The sequence below is a fragment of the Ambystoma mexicanum genome, chromosome 11 (assembly GCF_040938575.1).
Source record: "Ambystoma mexicanum isolate Mex_15411 chromosome 11, UKY_AmexF1_1, whole genome shotgun sequence".
Classification (NCBI taxonomy): domain Eukaryota; kingdom Metazoa; phylum Chordata; class Amphibia; order Caudata; family Ambystomatidae; genus Ambystoma; species Ambystoma mexicanum.
Window position 1 is genome coordinate 624837385 of NC_090934.1, and position 17612 is coordinate 624854996.

The 17612-nt window shown below is 39.7% G+C and overlaps 1 protein-coding gene across 3 annotated transcripts in view; it reads left to right on the plus strand.

The window, feature by feature from the left end:
• The window catches only part of GAS2 (growth arrest specific 2), a 1136685-nt gene that overhangs the window by 771966 nt on the left and 347107 nt on the right, over positions 1-17612 (plus strand). The gene's annotated exons all lie outside the window — the stretch shown is intronic.

Consider the following 17612-nt stretch of genomic DNA (forward strand, 5'->3'; position numbering starts at 1 on the left):
ACTGTGACATTTTGATTAACTGTAATATAATATTTGAGGAGAATCAGAACACTTCCAAAGTCTGATTGTTACATTGTAAGATATGGCCCAAAATGACCCTGATATTGACACTCAGATCTAAAACTGAAACTGCCATGCTGTGTACATTTAATAATGGATTATGGACTGTTCAGACAACAAAATTGCCATCTTCCTCTGAAGGTATGTCTCGATTAGATATAATTTGAAGCTACAACACAGAGATTGACAGAAACCAATGAGGTTGGACTATATTGCCCCTACACTTTAAGGATTGAGGAAACATTTTGCAATCTTGTGTTGTGGTGGCCACTGCATGTGGTAGAATTAAAACATTAATATGGTGTTTCAGCAATGACCCAGAGTTAGACAATTTGGGATAAATGGGTTTGCGTGACAAATGTGTATTCAAGGCGTCAGTGTTTTTTTGATGATTCCTTTTTCAATAGGGTGTTAAATTGTCCACACCCTTTCAGAATCACTGTGCCACTCAATACATTTGTATAACATGTTACAGAAAAGAGAACAAATAAATGTATAATATGATTCTGGGACATTCCAATGGACATAGGTAAAGGATTCAACACATATAGGCACAGTGCTATTTCTATAAGCTTACTGTTAACACTGTTTTAATCCAGTTTTGATATTTATTTCTATGAATGCGTGTTGAAATTTATCTTATTTGTATGTATGTTCACTGGATTTAAACATGAACAATATAGCATGAATGATTACTATTATTAAGTTTGGAATTGTCTTGCTATGTCCATTTTGCATGGCATTATATTTGCTAAACAGGTTTGCACAAATAAATGTATTTTGTTTTTGCTATAGGCAGTTTATAGGTCTCTTCCAACTGTAGGTGCATCCCCAAGCATTGTTCTGCTAATAACTTCAAATAATTGTTGTGTTTATTGGACATCAACAATAACTGCCTTATTGTTTTGTTTTGAGCTCACAGTCTTGCTAGAGATATAGTGCTTTGTTTTTATCTTGGGAATGTCCTCGTTCAAATCTAAGGAGCTAGATTTAATTTACCTTAGGGAGACTTGGCTTATCTCTGCCTGTAATTGCTGTAGCTCAGTCCAAGTGCTAATGGAGCTCATATTTATCACATAAAGATATTGCCATTTCCTCAGTGACTTTCTCCAATAATAATAATATGCGTTTGGTGATGGAAATGTCAGGCCTATAGTAGAACACACATTAGCAGAAGCCTTTGGACCAGATCCATGTCATAACCACTTTAGACACGACTGTAAACATTATTTTAGCATCGTGAGTCACTTAGCAGAAGAGACAGATTGTTAATTCCATATTTATTTTGGGGGTCATTTGAGATAGGGATTACGGAGTTATTGGCTCTGCTGTATTACACTGCTACTCCTTGTTACCCGTATCCCCATGTCAAATGTCTGCACCCTACGTCCTGGTCACAGCCCTGTTGTTTACCAGTTACATTTGCATTATAGAGATACATATTCATATATACATAAATGACAGCATAGAAGAATCACCAAATCCCAAATAAATTAATTGTGGAAAATAACTAAAATTCAGCCAGGTTATTTTATAGTTTGGCACCTGTTGTGATTTTTTTTAAAATGTTATGTTTATGTTTTGAATTGTATTTTTTAATGCCGAGTTCACGGCAAAGTAATTACCTCTGGCCTTAAATGCAAAGCCTTACACAATATCCCACAAATGACTTTTAAAGGGGCACGTTTTCTTGAAAAAGGTTAAGCTTTTTTGGAAAAACAATATTATCTACACGAGATGGATGATTGTTTGAACCCGTACTATATGTGCTGTTTGCACTGACCCTCATCTTCCAAGGGTGAAGCTGTTTACTTTTTGATCATGTAGCCATACAGCTGATTGTTGGATGTTAGAGTGTTTGTATCTCGCAAGAGTTTTTTATTGTTTGAAAGTAGTACCTGATTTAGTTGTGAGTGCAATTACTGTTCAAGTATCTGGAATAAAAATGACATATACTCACAAAGTACGATCCGTAATGTGTGGGTTACGTGAGAATTACATTTTTGAGAACTCATTGCACAGTGTTGTATCACATTATACGATTTTGACAGTAATATCTTTTAACACATCTGTGGCAGCGTTCACTCAAACATGTGGCTGTGATGACTTTTAAAAGGCCCCCTGGAGTCCTCCCAGCCAATTTGCTTTGAAATCCTTAACTGCTATTTGAGTGGTTTGATCAATACAAAATATCCTGGGCAGAAGCTTATCAATTTTTAATTTACCTCCAGGGAGTTTGAAGCACATTGATGGTTGTTTTTGAACAATGTCATATTTAAATGCCTTTTGTAGCCACTGCATCCTTCTTTGCGAGTGTGGCTTGCTTTCGCACATTTTACTACACAGTTATAACTAGGTAAATCCAAGCTGGATGCTAAGCCTTCAGGTCGGTGAGCAATTTGAGTTGTCGGTGAGCAATTTGAGTTGGCAAAGCCTCCTATGTTATCTGCTAGAGGTATACTTCTTCTCCCTCACTTAATGATTCATCAATGTTCACTTCATATTCATTGAGACACAGTGTTATACTCTACAAAAGACACTAAATAATTTTTAAAAATGTGGTTTGGCAGCCCAGTATGCTTAGTTTAACGAATACGCCCCAAGTGACTTAGGGCTTTATATAAATACAAAAAGACTGTAGTTCCACAAGTGCAACATTGACTTGTGGAGCGATGTATTGTAGATAAGGCAGCATATTATGCAGTTTGTGCATGTGCAGTGTTCTACATAATCCACTGATCTCATAACACAACACTATTGAATAATGTATGCACCAGCAGCCAATGGGCAAACATCTCCAGGTGCAATGGAAGTAATGCAAGACATGTTTCAGCTTAGAACAAAATACAAAATGTAGCCTGAACATGTCAAAGGGTGCACAAATTGTCTTTTTGTGTTGAGTTTGGACTGGAACACACCAGTAGAGGATTATGCCATTCATAGGTGAACCGAAATCCATACACAAAGGCACACCCACTGCATTGTGTACATTTGTAGCAGACAATATTGGTCGTCATTACGAGTTGGGCGGTGTCCTGGCGGTAAATCTGCCGAAATACCACTCAATGGATTTACTGTTACCGCCACTTGGTCCGACTGTATTACCGTGGTGGTGGCAGTGTTAGTCCCCATGGTCATTTCACTGAAATCTGGCAAAAAGATGGCAGATTTACCTCCAGCTCATAGCTGGAGGTGAATCCTGCAAATTTCTGACATAGTCAAAGTTGGTTGGTGCGGTAATATGGCAGTAACAGTAATACTGCCACATTTGTACTGCACCCCAACTCGTAATGAAGCCCAATATCTGTAGATGGTTCCAACTGCAAGACATCAATAACTCCACAGAGTCCATATCTGAACACTGGGCAGGAAAGGTCAATCATAGGTATCGGAAAAACCTGAATGTTATCACAAAAGCACAACTCATTTGTATTCTCCTCTAACAACCTTCAATTTTCCGGGAAGCACTGACACTGGACAAACCAAAAGATAATCTGATAGAGTAACACGCAATCTACGTACAGGTTCATCAATGTGAATGGTCATAGGTGTTGACATCGGAAAATTGTTTCTCCATACAGTGAGGCGTCAATTGGACTCATTGAAAAGATAGAATGAGATGTGCAAAATAATTTGGGCCCAATTCTCTATAAAGTGGGGCATCTACAAATAGGCCAGAGGATGTGATTTCATTTGTTTTCAAGTTCCCCATATCTGGAAATGTGCAGGTCACCTCAACAACAAAGATCGCCTGACATTTCCAAACCCCTTGCATACATAAGTTTCTGGTGCAGGTTCCAGAAACTATTGTATGCCATGCTCCCAGCACCCTGATGGGTGCAGGGCACACATGTAACAGTGACATACCTGTCATTGTGAAAATCTAAAAATAGAAACAAATAATCTCAGTCCATATTCCCAGGGTAGCATAACAAAGGGGGCAGCTGTGTCTCTTACCAGAGCTGTGCCACATAAATAAATGCATGAAAGCGTCATAGATGACCCGCATTCATTTCTCATCCGCTCTGCACTGATTCCAAAGAGGCACTGGTGAATGTGTTTATTTTCTGCACATTATAAAATACATCGCATTTGTGATTTTGGGATTCATTTCACAATGCACTGAAATGCCGCCTGATATGCACAATTGTGCAAGATGCATGAATTCAAATGTCTTGTGTAAATTCTTTGCAACATTTTGTGCCAAAAAAAGTGAATATGTTTAATACTTGGGCATTCCATGAAAACACATTTGAAAATTGTTAAAAAAGCAATTATTTACAAGAAATTATGACACACGCTTAAGTAAACAATGTGCATAACACTTTGTTAATTGTGGTGAAATAATGACAAGCAAAACCTCCTCACTTTACCAATATTTTCACAGAAATGTGAGGCGTTCCTTTTTTCTTGAATGGTGATACAACTATACTACTACATCTGTGCTTTTTGAATAGGAAGTGCATAACTGGCCATCCAATCGTTTGTTTTTGTGTATATTTCAAGTGGATTTGAGTTCGATAAGAAATTAATATTCTAAGCAACTCATGTTCAATAATGATCCAAAATAAGCTTCAGTCACAATCTTGGCCCGCAGCTAACTTTGTTGTTATAATACCGATCTTTGAACGGGAGTGAAGTGCCGTTAATAGAGAACACACAAAGCTGCATTGGGTGATTGTTTCACCACTGTGCCTAGATGCAAGTAAACAGATCACAGTTCACAGACCACCTTGCTAGGCTACGAGTGTGGTTATTGGGCGTGGTGGTATTTTCGGATGTATAATGCATGGTGCATTCTACTTTCAATCCCTTTAACAATTCAGACGAGATATTAAGATCTTTTAGTACAAGGCATTTAATAGTACTCTTCCTGTAGTTATTTACTGAAAACTGCTGTAAATGTCTCACCTGCTTTAAATTCAATCTTGAAGCCTATGCTAGGAAATGGGCAATTAGTCTCTGGGACGTTTAACCAAAAGCACCGGTATGAACTCTTTTTGAACTCAGTGTTTTCTGAAAATGGCCCCATTGTATGAGCATGCTAGGAATGGAAAGCCAGCAAAACTAGTCTCAGACTCTGTTTTGTTTTGGGCATGCCATTGTTCACGGACAGTCAACAAAGTATTAGGTTTGAAGCTTGAATGCCCGGGTTACCGAAGTATTTGTCCCGTTATAACCGAAGGTTTAAAAATAGCATATGTGAAATTCAGTTGCGGCTGGGGAATATTTTAATTAGAGGTCCATAAATATTCCTTACAAATATGTTGGAGCGACCAAGAGTAGGAGGTGGTTCTCCCCCTGAGAAATATTTTCAATAATGTGTTAAAACGGTGCATTATAAAGCACACTTTCTCTGAACAATTGGGTAAAAAGTCTGTTTACAATTGGTTTAGTAGTGTAACTCCCTCCAAAAATCCAATAGATGCAAGACAGCAACAGTACACAGGAACATTTCCCAACACATTTTCATGATGCCTTTGTCCACAATATATGCCAGTATTAAAGCATTTTCACTCTGGCTGAATTCGTTGGAGTTTTTTTTTGGCCTTGCAGATCTCTGAGCACCAATATTTCTGATTTGCTACGTTGATGCTTAAGCCATTCATGCTTACGTATGTTGCCAAGGCGTTTAACTTCCTCTGCAGGCCAACTGGAGTTAAATCTAACAAAATTAGATCGTCGGCATAGAGCAAACGACTTACATTCAGACCGTTTATCTTTGGTGAGAAAGATAACGTACTATTGATTGTTTGATCGATGTCTGAAATAAATAGGCTGAAGATGCAGGCAGCAGCAAGAGGACAGCCTTGCTTGACTCCACATTGTGTTTGTATGGGGGCGGGAAGTTTTCCAGATCAATGGAGTCTAATTCTGATGGTTGTCATGATGTGAAGTTCTTTTATCGCAGCAAGAAGACTCGGAGGACTCTTCCACTTGGTTAATTCGACCCATAACAATTTTCGATCTATGCTTTCAAAAGCATGTGATAAGTCAATTATTGCTAAGTAAATCCTCTGCCCCGTTCTGATTGCTTCCATTTTCAAAATGTTAACAATAAAAAGATTCAAACTGTATCCAACCCCTTTGACGAACCCAGATTGCCTCTGGTCAACACGATTATTGTTCACACTCCAAGTTAGGAGTTTATTTTTCAGTAGTGTAGCATACATTTTACTCAGAACATCAAGCAAGGCAATCGGTCAGTAATCCTACAGATTAGACCTATTTCCTTTTTTAAACACCGGAACAATGATTGCATTTTTCCAACTGGCTGGTGTGGCACATTCGATGGTAACTTTGAGAAACAGGGTATAACAGAAATCAGTCCATGTTTCTGGGCTTTCCTTTAGAGTAAAGTTTGTATGCCCATCCGGTCCAGGAGCAAGAGATCTACTTAATTTAGTAATTATCTCGTAGTTGTCTTCCTTTGCAAATATCAAGTCCCAGTGTTTTAATGTCTGAGTAGGCGGATCTTGTGATGCACTTTTCTTCGTATACAGCAACTTATAGTGAGTTACCCAGTCAGTTTATGTTACCATATTTGTTTGCAAGGCAGATTGTGAGCCCGATATGTTGTTGATTAAAGACCAGAACGCACGGGTATTGTTATTTTTCATTTTTGCAAGCATTGCTTCCGCATCCCTTTGTATCATCATACTTTTGTGTATTTTATGCCAGTTGTTATAAGCTTGTTTTATGGCTTTGCTTTTCTTCAGATATTCACAGCTGTATTTTTTGCTACACGCTCTGACATCACTTCTCATTTTTCGCTTTTTTTGAAGAACTTCAAGATCAAATACATGGGTATTAGAAAAGTGACAGTTTTTGAGTCCTTGTTTTTTTTCTTTATAATCCTCAAGGATGTGTTGGTATTCCAGATGACAAGTCCCATTTTGGTAGGCAAAGTTTATCGTTTTGGTCTCTTCCTCAGTTAATCTTAAGCAAACTCGGTTAGATTCAACCGTTAAGTCATAGACCCATTTCTCTTCATTTTTCCAGATTAACACTGCGATGGATGTAATTAACAATTTATGGTCACTTTCAGGCTTATATTTTAGATGGAACTGTTGTACCTTGGAGTGCATACTTTCTGAGACAAAGAAGTAATCAAGAATGGATTCCTGGTTTCCTCTCTTTCAAGTAGATTTTGCAGGAATGTCTCCATTTGTATTCCCATTAGGTATGTACATATTTCTGCACTCCATTTCAGTGCACCATTGTTGTGAACTCTTAGAGAGTTCTGAAGCTTTCTCCTGTTTTTTCCCAGTTCCGTCGAGACAAGTTATATTTAGATCTATACATAGCAGAATTTTCACAGCCTCTTCTCTCTCATAAATGCAGTCAATGATGTTTGTAATTTGATCAATAAACAAAGAATCATTGGAAGCTTTATGTTGCCAGTAGATGTTAATAATGTAAAGATGTTCTTTATATCGTTTAGTGTTAGTTTCTGCCTGCAACAAGAGTAACTGGATATACGGTGTACAGTTATGTGTTTCCATGATTGCATAGCCAGAACTTTTTCGTACTAACGTCATAAGGCCAGCCATAGGTCGACCCTTGGGTTTTTTAATTGCCGGATTGAATGCAATTTCAAAGGTGTCAATAATCGGACATACCGACAACCATGTTTCCTGTACACATATAATGTCTAGATTTTCTAACCAATCAGGTTTAGACAAATGGGCATAGCTGCGAGTATTCCAACAACCTATATTGATACACTCTCGGCAATTTGTATTTTGGCGTTAACTCTTAGATTGGTCATGCAGTGTTTTTGGTAACCAGCTCCAGTCTTTTTCACACATTCTTGAAGATTCGCCACATGCCATCTTAATTTGGTTCCCAGGGGAGCCGGGTCTTGCAGCAAAAGTCCTTTTGATTTGATCCAGAGGCTGCCATAGTGAAACTTTGGGAATCGAGGAGCTTTTTCCTACATGCTCCACAATAGTAGAGTTTCCTGTTTGTGAGTGACCAACCTTATGTGTTACACACATTCACACATCAGCGTCATTAGTTTCATGGAAGTTTTGCTTATTCATGGCTGGTTCTTTTACTACCAATTCGGGTTTATCTACTGCAAGGGTGTTCCTCGGGTGCGTTTCGGTAAGGTCGAAGCCCATGGAAATCAATACTGGAGCTGCTTCAAGTAAGGTGTTACAGACAATTCTTGAGTCAATATGTGGTTTTACAATATCATTTCGTTTCTCCATGTGGAAATCCACAAATGTTAAGTCATTTGACTCGATCATACGCAGGGTTGGAACATAATGTAAAAGTTTCAGTACATTTATCCGATTTAGGGTTAACTCATCGGAGCTATGTTCAATCCGTTCCAAAAGTAAACAATATTTTGCTTGTCCTTTTTCAATGGACACCGGTTTTAAGGCGGCCCACATGCCTACCACCGTCCTTGCCTTCAAAGTCAAAGTTCTTTTGCGTACGTTCAGATTTCAGACTGTGGGATGGCTGATTAATCAATTCCAGTGAACTCAAAAAATTCTGTGGACTGGCGTTTTGATTAGTTTTAGCCTGGGTAGCACACACCAAAGATTGAGCACCTGCAAGTTTATCACGTTTTTGAGCCATCGTCAAAAACACAGGGCTGCCGGACATTATCAAGCTGACTTCCCTAGCTGAGGGCACCTCAATCAAGGTGCACACGCGGAACCGCCCTTCTGCAACTGCCAACAAAGGGACGTTCAATATTGGAGGCTCTTCAGTCATGTTTGATCCGATATCTTGAGCCAGATGAGAATCATCTTCTTCAATGTTGAGTTAATGGAAAGTTCCTTGTCGACAGCAGTTAGATCAACATGGTCAATAATGTTCACAATGGCACATACTTGTTCTTTCTGCTCTGTGTTGCCGTTTTAACCATGGAGTAGCTGTTCATGTTCCGATTCGTATAAGGATACATTCCCATTCAAGTCTTGAAGCGACTCTGCCTGTAGAGTCATGCCTACAGCTTTAATATTTCGCAGGAACTTCCTCGAGTTATTAGTCATACAACCTTTCTTCATTTTTACATTTTTTGATTTCTTAGTTTGTGATAATTTCACTTCAACTGCTTTCTTGGTTTGCACTGATTCTGCTTCGACTGGCTTCTCCACACGGTTAAATTTATAATTAAATACCGGGAAAACTCCAATCTTTGCAGAGTCCGTTCCACAGGCAATTTGATGTAAACTTGTCTCACTCGTGATTGACACTTCAGACAAAGACAGAATTTGCACATCGTCATTAACGCAGTTTCTTGCAGATTGTGCTTTTTAAGGCCTCAACAAAGGACCCAATTTCCGCTTCACATGTCAACTGTTTTGGTATTTCCTTCAAAATTGGCTCAGATTAATTCATATGCGTGTTTGATCTGAGCACGATCACTTCTTGGTTGATCAAATCTTGCTCCGGCTCTAGAGTAGTTGTTTGACTTTCACATCCATTTATTGTTGTCAAAGGAGCTTTCACAAGATTAGTTTTTTGTTGTGTTCGAGGTGTTAAGTTTCCCACCTTTGTGCCACTTGTTGTTATCAAAGGAATTTCCACAAAGTTAGTAGTTTGCTCTGTTCGTGATATTTTGGTTGCAACATTTGTAGGGATAGCGTTGTATGTCTCTCTTGTAACATCAGCACTGTTTATCTCAGGAGTGATACTGATGATCTAGCAGTGCATTTATGTGGTTTTAATAAGGCAAGTGCTTCCTTGGCAACCTCGGCAAGCAGTCTTTTGTCCTCGCTATTATTTCTTTTTTGATCCAATATAGCAGAAAGAGAACATTCGATTTTGTTTGTCAATTCAAAACTTTCCAAATCAATCATTTTCAAATTCATTAACGCAATCAAGGTGCCCATATCATTTACACTATCCTTGAGCTGTTCGTACATCTTTAAGAACGGACACATGGTCATGGTGATAGATGATATTAAAATCGGTTGCAGTTCTTGGACGATTTTATTCACAGCATTATCTGAAAGTGGACACGCCACAGTCTTACAAGAATGAGTTTTATGCTGTAATCGTCTTATTTTAGGGAAATCTCTTTCAATGATCGGTGATTCAGTAGAACAGCTGTCGGAAGAAGAATCACTTCCACTGCTGTAGCGCAAAGGTATAGCTACTTTAGGTTTATTGTTTGTTTGTTTGTTTGTTTGTTTGTTTATTTATTTCTATGGCACACCATACCCAGGGGCAGCAGGGCGCAGGCAGAAAGAAAATGCGAGGCTTACAATGTTACAGAAATATACAGTTGAGATAAAGTTACATACATTTGCAGTTAAGGATTACAGGGAAAAGAATATACAAATCTTCACACATAGAAATATCAATATCTATACAAAGGAGTGAAATATACAGATATGTACAGGGGCTGTTTATTGCGAGAGCAAAGGCCTCAAACAGAAAGTATCCGTATCTATACAGAGGTGTAAAATGTATAATTAAATATGGGGGTTGTTGGAGTTCAAATGACTGATGAGATTCCTTCTAAAGTGCAAATAGGGTTGATCGGCTCTCAGGTTGTGTGGCAATGAATTCCAAAATGTAGCAGCTTTCACGGGGAAGCTGTTACCTCCAATGGTGGAGAGTTTAAATCTGGGAATTATCAGACAGTTGGAATTGATAGTTCTTGTTTGTCTGATGGATGACTTTCTCTTTACTTTGTCCATCAGATAACTGGGGGCAGCATTGTTGAGGGCTTTATGGGTTAGGGAGGCCAACTTTGGTTTGATTTTATTGTCTGTGGAGAGCCAATTGTGTTGGCGTCTGGTAGTGGAGATGTGTTCTCTTTTATTAATGCCGAGGGCAGCTCTCAAGGCATTATTTTGTAGGATTTGTAGCCTATGGGTAATGGGTTAGCACCGCTATATAGGGCATTACAATAATCGAGCCTGGAGAGTATGAGTGCTCTTGCCAGGATCATACAGCTATCATTGGACAGGAATGGTCTGCCTGCTCTTATTAATTTGCAGGTGTACGCAGTGGTGGATGCTAGTGAGTTGACCTGTTTGGTGAATGACATAGTGGCATCCAGGTAAAAGCCGAGAGTTTTTACATCCCTGGATACTTTGATAATGTTGCCGTCTATGTTGAATTCGGCATATTCAAGGCCTAATTTGTTGATATTAGCGGGGGTACCCAGGATGATGAGCTCTGTCTTGTCATCATTCAGGCATAAGCCATGAGATGCCATCCATGCCTGAATGATGAGATACACTCTGTTCACTAACTCTCTGTCCTTGCTGTGATCCCCTGAAAGTGGGAGGAGAATCTGAGTGTCATCTGGGTAGTTGGTGTAGGTGACACCCAGATGATCCAGATCATCGAACAGAGGTTTGGTGAAGATGCTGTATAATGTGGGGGAGACGCATGAGCCCTGCGGGACTCAGCAAGTAATAGGAGAGGGGTCTGCTGCTGCTGATGGGGAGAAGACTCTCATTGTTCTCTCGCTCAGAAAGGATTCAATCCATCTGATAGCTTCTGGGGAGAAATGAGCAGCTGAGTCCAGGTGTCTGCAGAGGACCTTGTGGTCGACAAGGTCGAATGCCGCGGAGAGGTCAAGTAGGAGGAGGAGTGCTGTCTTTCCCTTGTCCCTCAGATCATCAATTTGGGTCTTCAAGTCAATGAGGGCTGTTTCCGTGCCATGTAGTGGGCGGAAACCTGATTGTCTGGAGCCTAATAATTTGTGTAGTTCTAGGTATTTTTGGATCTGGACATAGGCCACTTTGTCCAAGATTTTCAGTAGAAAGGGTACCGTGGTGATGGGGCGGTAGTTAGTGGGGATGAGAGGATCAAGCGTCTGCTTTTTAAGGAGGGGGAGCACCCAGGATTGTTTTAAGTTGGAGAGGAGGTTACCTGAGGAGAAAGATGCGTTTATAAGTTTGGAAATGAAGGGCGATAGGTCTCTGGCTGCATCCTTGATTATGTGTGCAGGGCAGATGTCGCCTTTGCAGTTTGAGGGTTTGAGAGAGAGTATGATTTTCTCGACCTCCAGGGTGGTAGTTTTAGAGAAGGAGAATTAATTAGTGTGTGTGCTTGGTAGAACATTAGGCAGAGGTGTAGGAGGGTTGGTGAGGTTTAAGGAGTCTTTTTTTAGTTGAATTTTATTTTGTAGGGTGTTTATTTTATTTGCTAAAGCCTGTTGGAAGTCTGCGCACCAGGTCTGGTCCTTGGTGTAGGTGTCGGGTGTGGCAAGTTCCTTCAATATGGAGAAGAGCTCCTTCATGCTTGAGTTGGAATTGGCAATGCGGTTGTTGTAGGAGTTCCGTTTAGCTAGGCAGATTTCAGCTTTGTATTGACGAGAAATCGTATCTAGGGTGGCTTTCATTTCACTGGAAGGGCATAGTTTCCAAGCAGATTCACATTTTCTCTTTTTTAGGCGGAGGGCTTTGAGTTCAGGTGTGTACCATTTATTTACATGGGTTTTGGGCTTGCTAGTGCGAAGTTTAAGTGGGGCAATTTTGTCCATGGTATTTAACATAATTTTGTTTTATTCGTGAACTAGTGTGTTGGGATCTAGATTGTCTGGCAGTGAGTTTAGCGTTGGAAGGATGGCTGGGATGATTCTTTCTACTGTTATATTTTTCCTGTTTCTTGTTAGGCAGGGTGGTGCTAGTGACACAGTTGTGGTAGGTGGTCTGGAGGTCAGTAGGTTAAATGAGACCAGGGAGTGGTCGGTCCAAGGTAGTGGTGTGGGAGAGGAGATGACCGCAGAGCAGTAAGCATCAGCAACCCAGTCTAGGGTTCTTCCCTTCAGGTGAGTGGGTAGGTTGACTTTTTGTGAGAGTCCGAGTGATGAGATAGTATTGGCTATGGTGGAGGCATGTATGTCTGCTGGATCGTTAAACCCTAGGTTGAAGTCACCTAGTAACAGTAGTTGTGAGGTGGTTTTCGCGATGTTAGTTAGTAGGCTATGCAAATCTTCCTCGAAAGTCCCGAGCGGACCAGGTGGTCTATAGATCAGGTGGATGGTGAGGGATTGGGTGTTATTTATAGGGAGTTTGGCAGTGAGGGATTTGCATGATTGCAAGGTTTGAGTCGGGGCTAGTCTGAGAGCTAAACTTTCTTTGGATATGATGGCGATGCCGCCGCCACGGTTGCCCACCCGGTCCTGCCTGGATATGGTATAGCCATCTGGGATGGCCAGCATTAGAGACGGGCCTGCTGCATTGTGTAGCCAAGTTTCAGTTAGAGCAATAAAGTCTAATTTGTCTTTAATGATTAGGTCTGCTATATCAAGGGCATGTGCGACCAGTGATCTTGTATTAAGGAGAGCTCCTTTATAGGAGTGTTCTTCCGTTTTACCGAGAAGTTTGTATGAGAGATTAGTTTGAACTTAGTTCTGGGGATGGTGGGACTTTTGGTGGTATGTGGGGCAGATGGGTTTGGGGCGATGGGTTTTCTAGTATGGTAGCCTATGGTTTCGTATTTGGAATCAGAGAGGAGTCTTCGGGGCGGCTCATATACCCCATTTATCTCTTTTTAGCGTGCTTTTTTGAGAACAGTTAATCACAGTGGAATCACTGTCGTCCAACTGCCTACGCTTTATGGCACAAGTACAGAGCGTGTTTCCCAAACAGCTTTTGCTTGCGCACATTACTGAATTACAAGGCTTTATTGCATTTTGATCGGTAAGTTTCTTCTCAGACCTTGATTTATTTAAATTGGTTAAATCTTGTAGTAGTTTATTTACTACATCCAGTGAATTTGTCATAATGGGCGCATTGGCTTAATCGCGCAGGTCTGGTCGCTAAAGAAATCACCCGAGTCCGATGCGTTCAAAGTGTTTTGCTGTACATTAAATAGTCCATTCATACAAGTTGGTTCTGACGCATAAGCACATGTGTTATTTAAGGCCAATGGGAATTTTGTATTTTCAAACACCTCATCCATTCCTGTTACGTGTTGGCTATTCGCACACGTGACACGTTGTAGACTCTCTAGATCATCATTAGCCATCTCAACTCTGGCCAAGATCACAACATTAGAACAATTTCTTTGAGTCACATCCTGGGGGCTACTTGTTCCACCTGTACAAGCAAAAAATGTCTCATTCCTAGGCGTCGGGGTTTCCGGGACCAAAATAAATTGTGAATTCGGAGCCGATGACCCTTTTTGAGGCATGTTTCTTTTATGATTCGAGTTCCGCTCTATGTAGCGTACGTGCCGACATCCTCAGGGCACGCCGAGCAAGCACACTCAAAGAAGGTAGACTTAAACAATCAGGCACACAAGAATCTTTTAAATGATCTTCTGAGTTCCAACCCCAATTATGTTGAGAGGAAGGGACCGGGTTTAAAGCCTCTGCAGCCCCCGCCTGGGTTCCTGTCAAAATATCCTTCATTAATGTCTGAGCGGTGCATGCTATATGGTCTGGGATCTGACCATCAAAGTATGCACCTGTCTTTACATCGGGGTCATTTTGGTTTGTGTTTACATTTAAAACTTGCTCAATGTGTGCAGAAGATTTCCTAGGTTTTAGTTGGGATTGAGCTTGCAAGTTAGATTTCCCGTTTGGCACAATTAAGGTGCTAGGCACACAAGAAATGCTATCACAATCTTGATTGTGATCGGAACTAACAGCACATACACTTACTTTCTGTTTTGTTGATCGACCCATCGCTTTACCAAGAGTACAGGGGCCAGGCATGCCTTTTTGCAATTGTAAACGTATTTGAGGAGGTTGAAGGAGACGAGTCTTTGTACGCGTCGCAGAATGGATGATGGTTGACTCGACGGGCTCCTCCATTCCTCCTCACGACTGGAAGACTCTAAGACTCAGCTGACTCTGCATTCTCTCCGTGAAAGTCATAGTCTTTGTAGGCAGCAGATCAGCAGGTGGCTCCGCCTCCAGGCAGGAGCAGCAGAGCAGGAATAGCTGGATTCAGGCACACCAGCACAGCACAGATCAGTAAAGACTCTAAGACTCAGCTGACTCCTACTTGTACTTATTATTGTGTATATGAAGAGATTGTTTTGTATAAAATGTGTTAATGTTTTTTTAAACTAAAGACACAATAAAAAAGTCTTCAGATTGACACACATAGGGTTGGGGGTGGGATTGTTGCATTGCAGGAGTATAAGTGTCATTCTCCATAAAACAAATCACTTGAAATGTTAGTATATTACATAGATATATGTAATCACACTTAGTATATTAGCTTTACCACAAATAGGTTAATTATTGTGCATCACCCAGAGTAAATATTGTCTTACTAGATGTGCCACTTTTCATAGGGTCCCTTTTGCCTCTGTAGAGTAATGCCAGCTACACCAGAGTAATTGATGCTTCACTAGAGTTATTGAACCACTGTTGGATTAATGATTGCACATCACCCAGAGAAACTGTTGCCTCACTAGATTTGTCTACTCGACTAGAGTACATTTTGCCACACTAGATTAATTACATTTCAACTAGAGTATTTTTGAATCACCAGATGTCCTGTTTCACTGGTAGGTTAATGGTTGTCTCACTTTATCACTGATAGAAGCACATTGCCTAGACTAATTGTTGCCTCTCTAGATTCATTTCATAACACCTAGTCTTATAATTCCACAGTTGGATTAATTACTCCACATCCTCTTGAGTATTTATTGTTTTACTAGATTATTGAATCTCACCTAGACTAATTGTTGACTCACTAGATTTGTCATTTTGTCTAGAGTAATTGTCTCAGAATATCCATTTTATCTCACAGAGAGTAACCTTTTCCACCCTAGATTTGACATCTCATCTAGAGTATTTGTTGCCTAAATTGATTCATTTAGTATTGTCTACAGTAAATGTTGTCTAACTAAATATGTCATCGATCATAAAGTAATTGTTTCCCAACTAGATTCATTTCATCTTGACTTGAGTAGTTGTTTGCGTACCCAATGTTTTATCTTACTGTTAGATAAATGATTACCTTGCTTTACTGCTAGATCAAGTATTACACACACCTAGACTAATTGTTGCTTCACCTCATTCATTTAATCTCAACTAGAGTAATTGTTGCCTCACTACGATTACTATACCACTGCTAGATTAATTATTGCACATCACCCAACATATTTGTTGCCTAACCATATTTACTGTTCCACCATTAGTTTAATGATTGCCTCATTAATTTTATCACTGTTCGATCAATTAATTGGACATATCCTAAAGTAAATTCTGCCTCACTAGGCTAATAAAATCTCACCTAGACTAATTGTTGCCTCATGACATACGTTATCTCGCCTTGAGTAATCGTGTCCTCATTGGATTTATTTTGTATTACCTAGAGTAATTGTTGTATTACTAGATTTATTGCACCACTGTGAGATTGATTATTGCCTCAATATAGCTGCATCTTGCTTAGGGCAATTATATCTCAACTAGAGTAATTGTTACCTCACCAGATGTATTGTATCACTGTTGGGATAATGGATGCCTCAATAGTTATTGTGCTTAATAATCACACATTACCAAGTCAAATTGTTTCCTCAATAGTTTAATTTCATCTCGCCTAGAATAATTGTGGCCTTTATAGATTTCTCTCATGCCTGTTAAAGGAAATATTGCACTGCACATCACCTAGATAATGTGTTACCTTACTATGTTTGTCAGCTAACTTAGAGTAGTTGTTCCGCCACTACACTAATTTCAATCTTGCCTAGAGTCTTGACAACAGTAATTTCTGCGTCCCTAAATTGTTCTCATCTCAACAGACTCGCTTATAGAGTTCACTTGATTTATTTTACCACCAATAGATTAATTATTGCAAATCACCTAAAGTTATTGTTACCTCACCATAATAATTTAATTCCAGCTAAAGTAATTGTTGACTCACCAGAGTCATTTTACCACTTATACATTAATAGTTGCCACACTAGATTTAATTTATCACTGCTAGGTTAATCTTTGTGCATCACTAAGAGTTTTTGCTGCTTCTATAGATGTATGTCATCTTGCCTAAAATAATTGTTGGCTCACTAGATTGATTGTATCAGTGCTTAATTAATTGTTTCTTCCACTAGACATATTGTACCACTCTACCCATTGTAACCATTCCTTCACTAGATGTGTTCTTCCTGCCTAGACTATTTGTTGCATAACCGGATCTAGCTGCATATGCCTTGTGTAGTTGTGTACGGTCTCATGTTGTTTCCACAAAGTAAATTACTAAGTGGTCATTTACTTTCTGGAAATTACATCAACAGTTTTCTTCTAAATGTATTGATTGGTGATTTAGGGAGTAAAAGGGGGGCTGGCAGGGGTTTGGCATAAGGGTTATAGGTAATGGGAAAGGGGTGTTTGGGGATCCCCCAATTAAACAAAATTATATTTCGAAGTAAACTGTTGAAGTACTTTCCACAAAGTAATATACTTCATGGAAATGACATGGAACCAATGTTTACATCCCCACTTGTTATGATCACTGCATCACCAGATTCAGTGCATAACAGTTTGATCAATTTCTAGGCTAGATTATTATTCTACTTAGATAGATTACCATGGGATTTATGTTAGGTTATTTTGCACTTGTATAGTGCCTCCTGCCATAGCTCATGGAGTTGATGTGCTTTGGCTG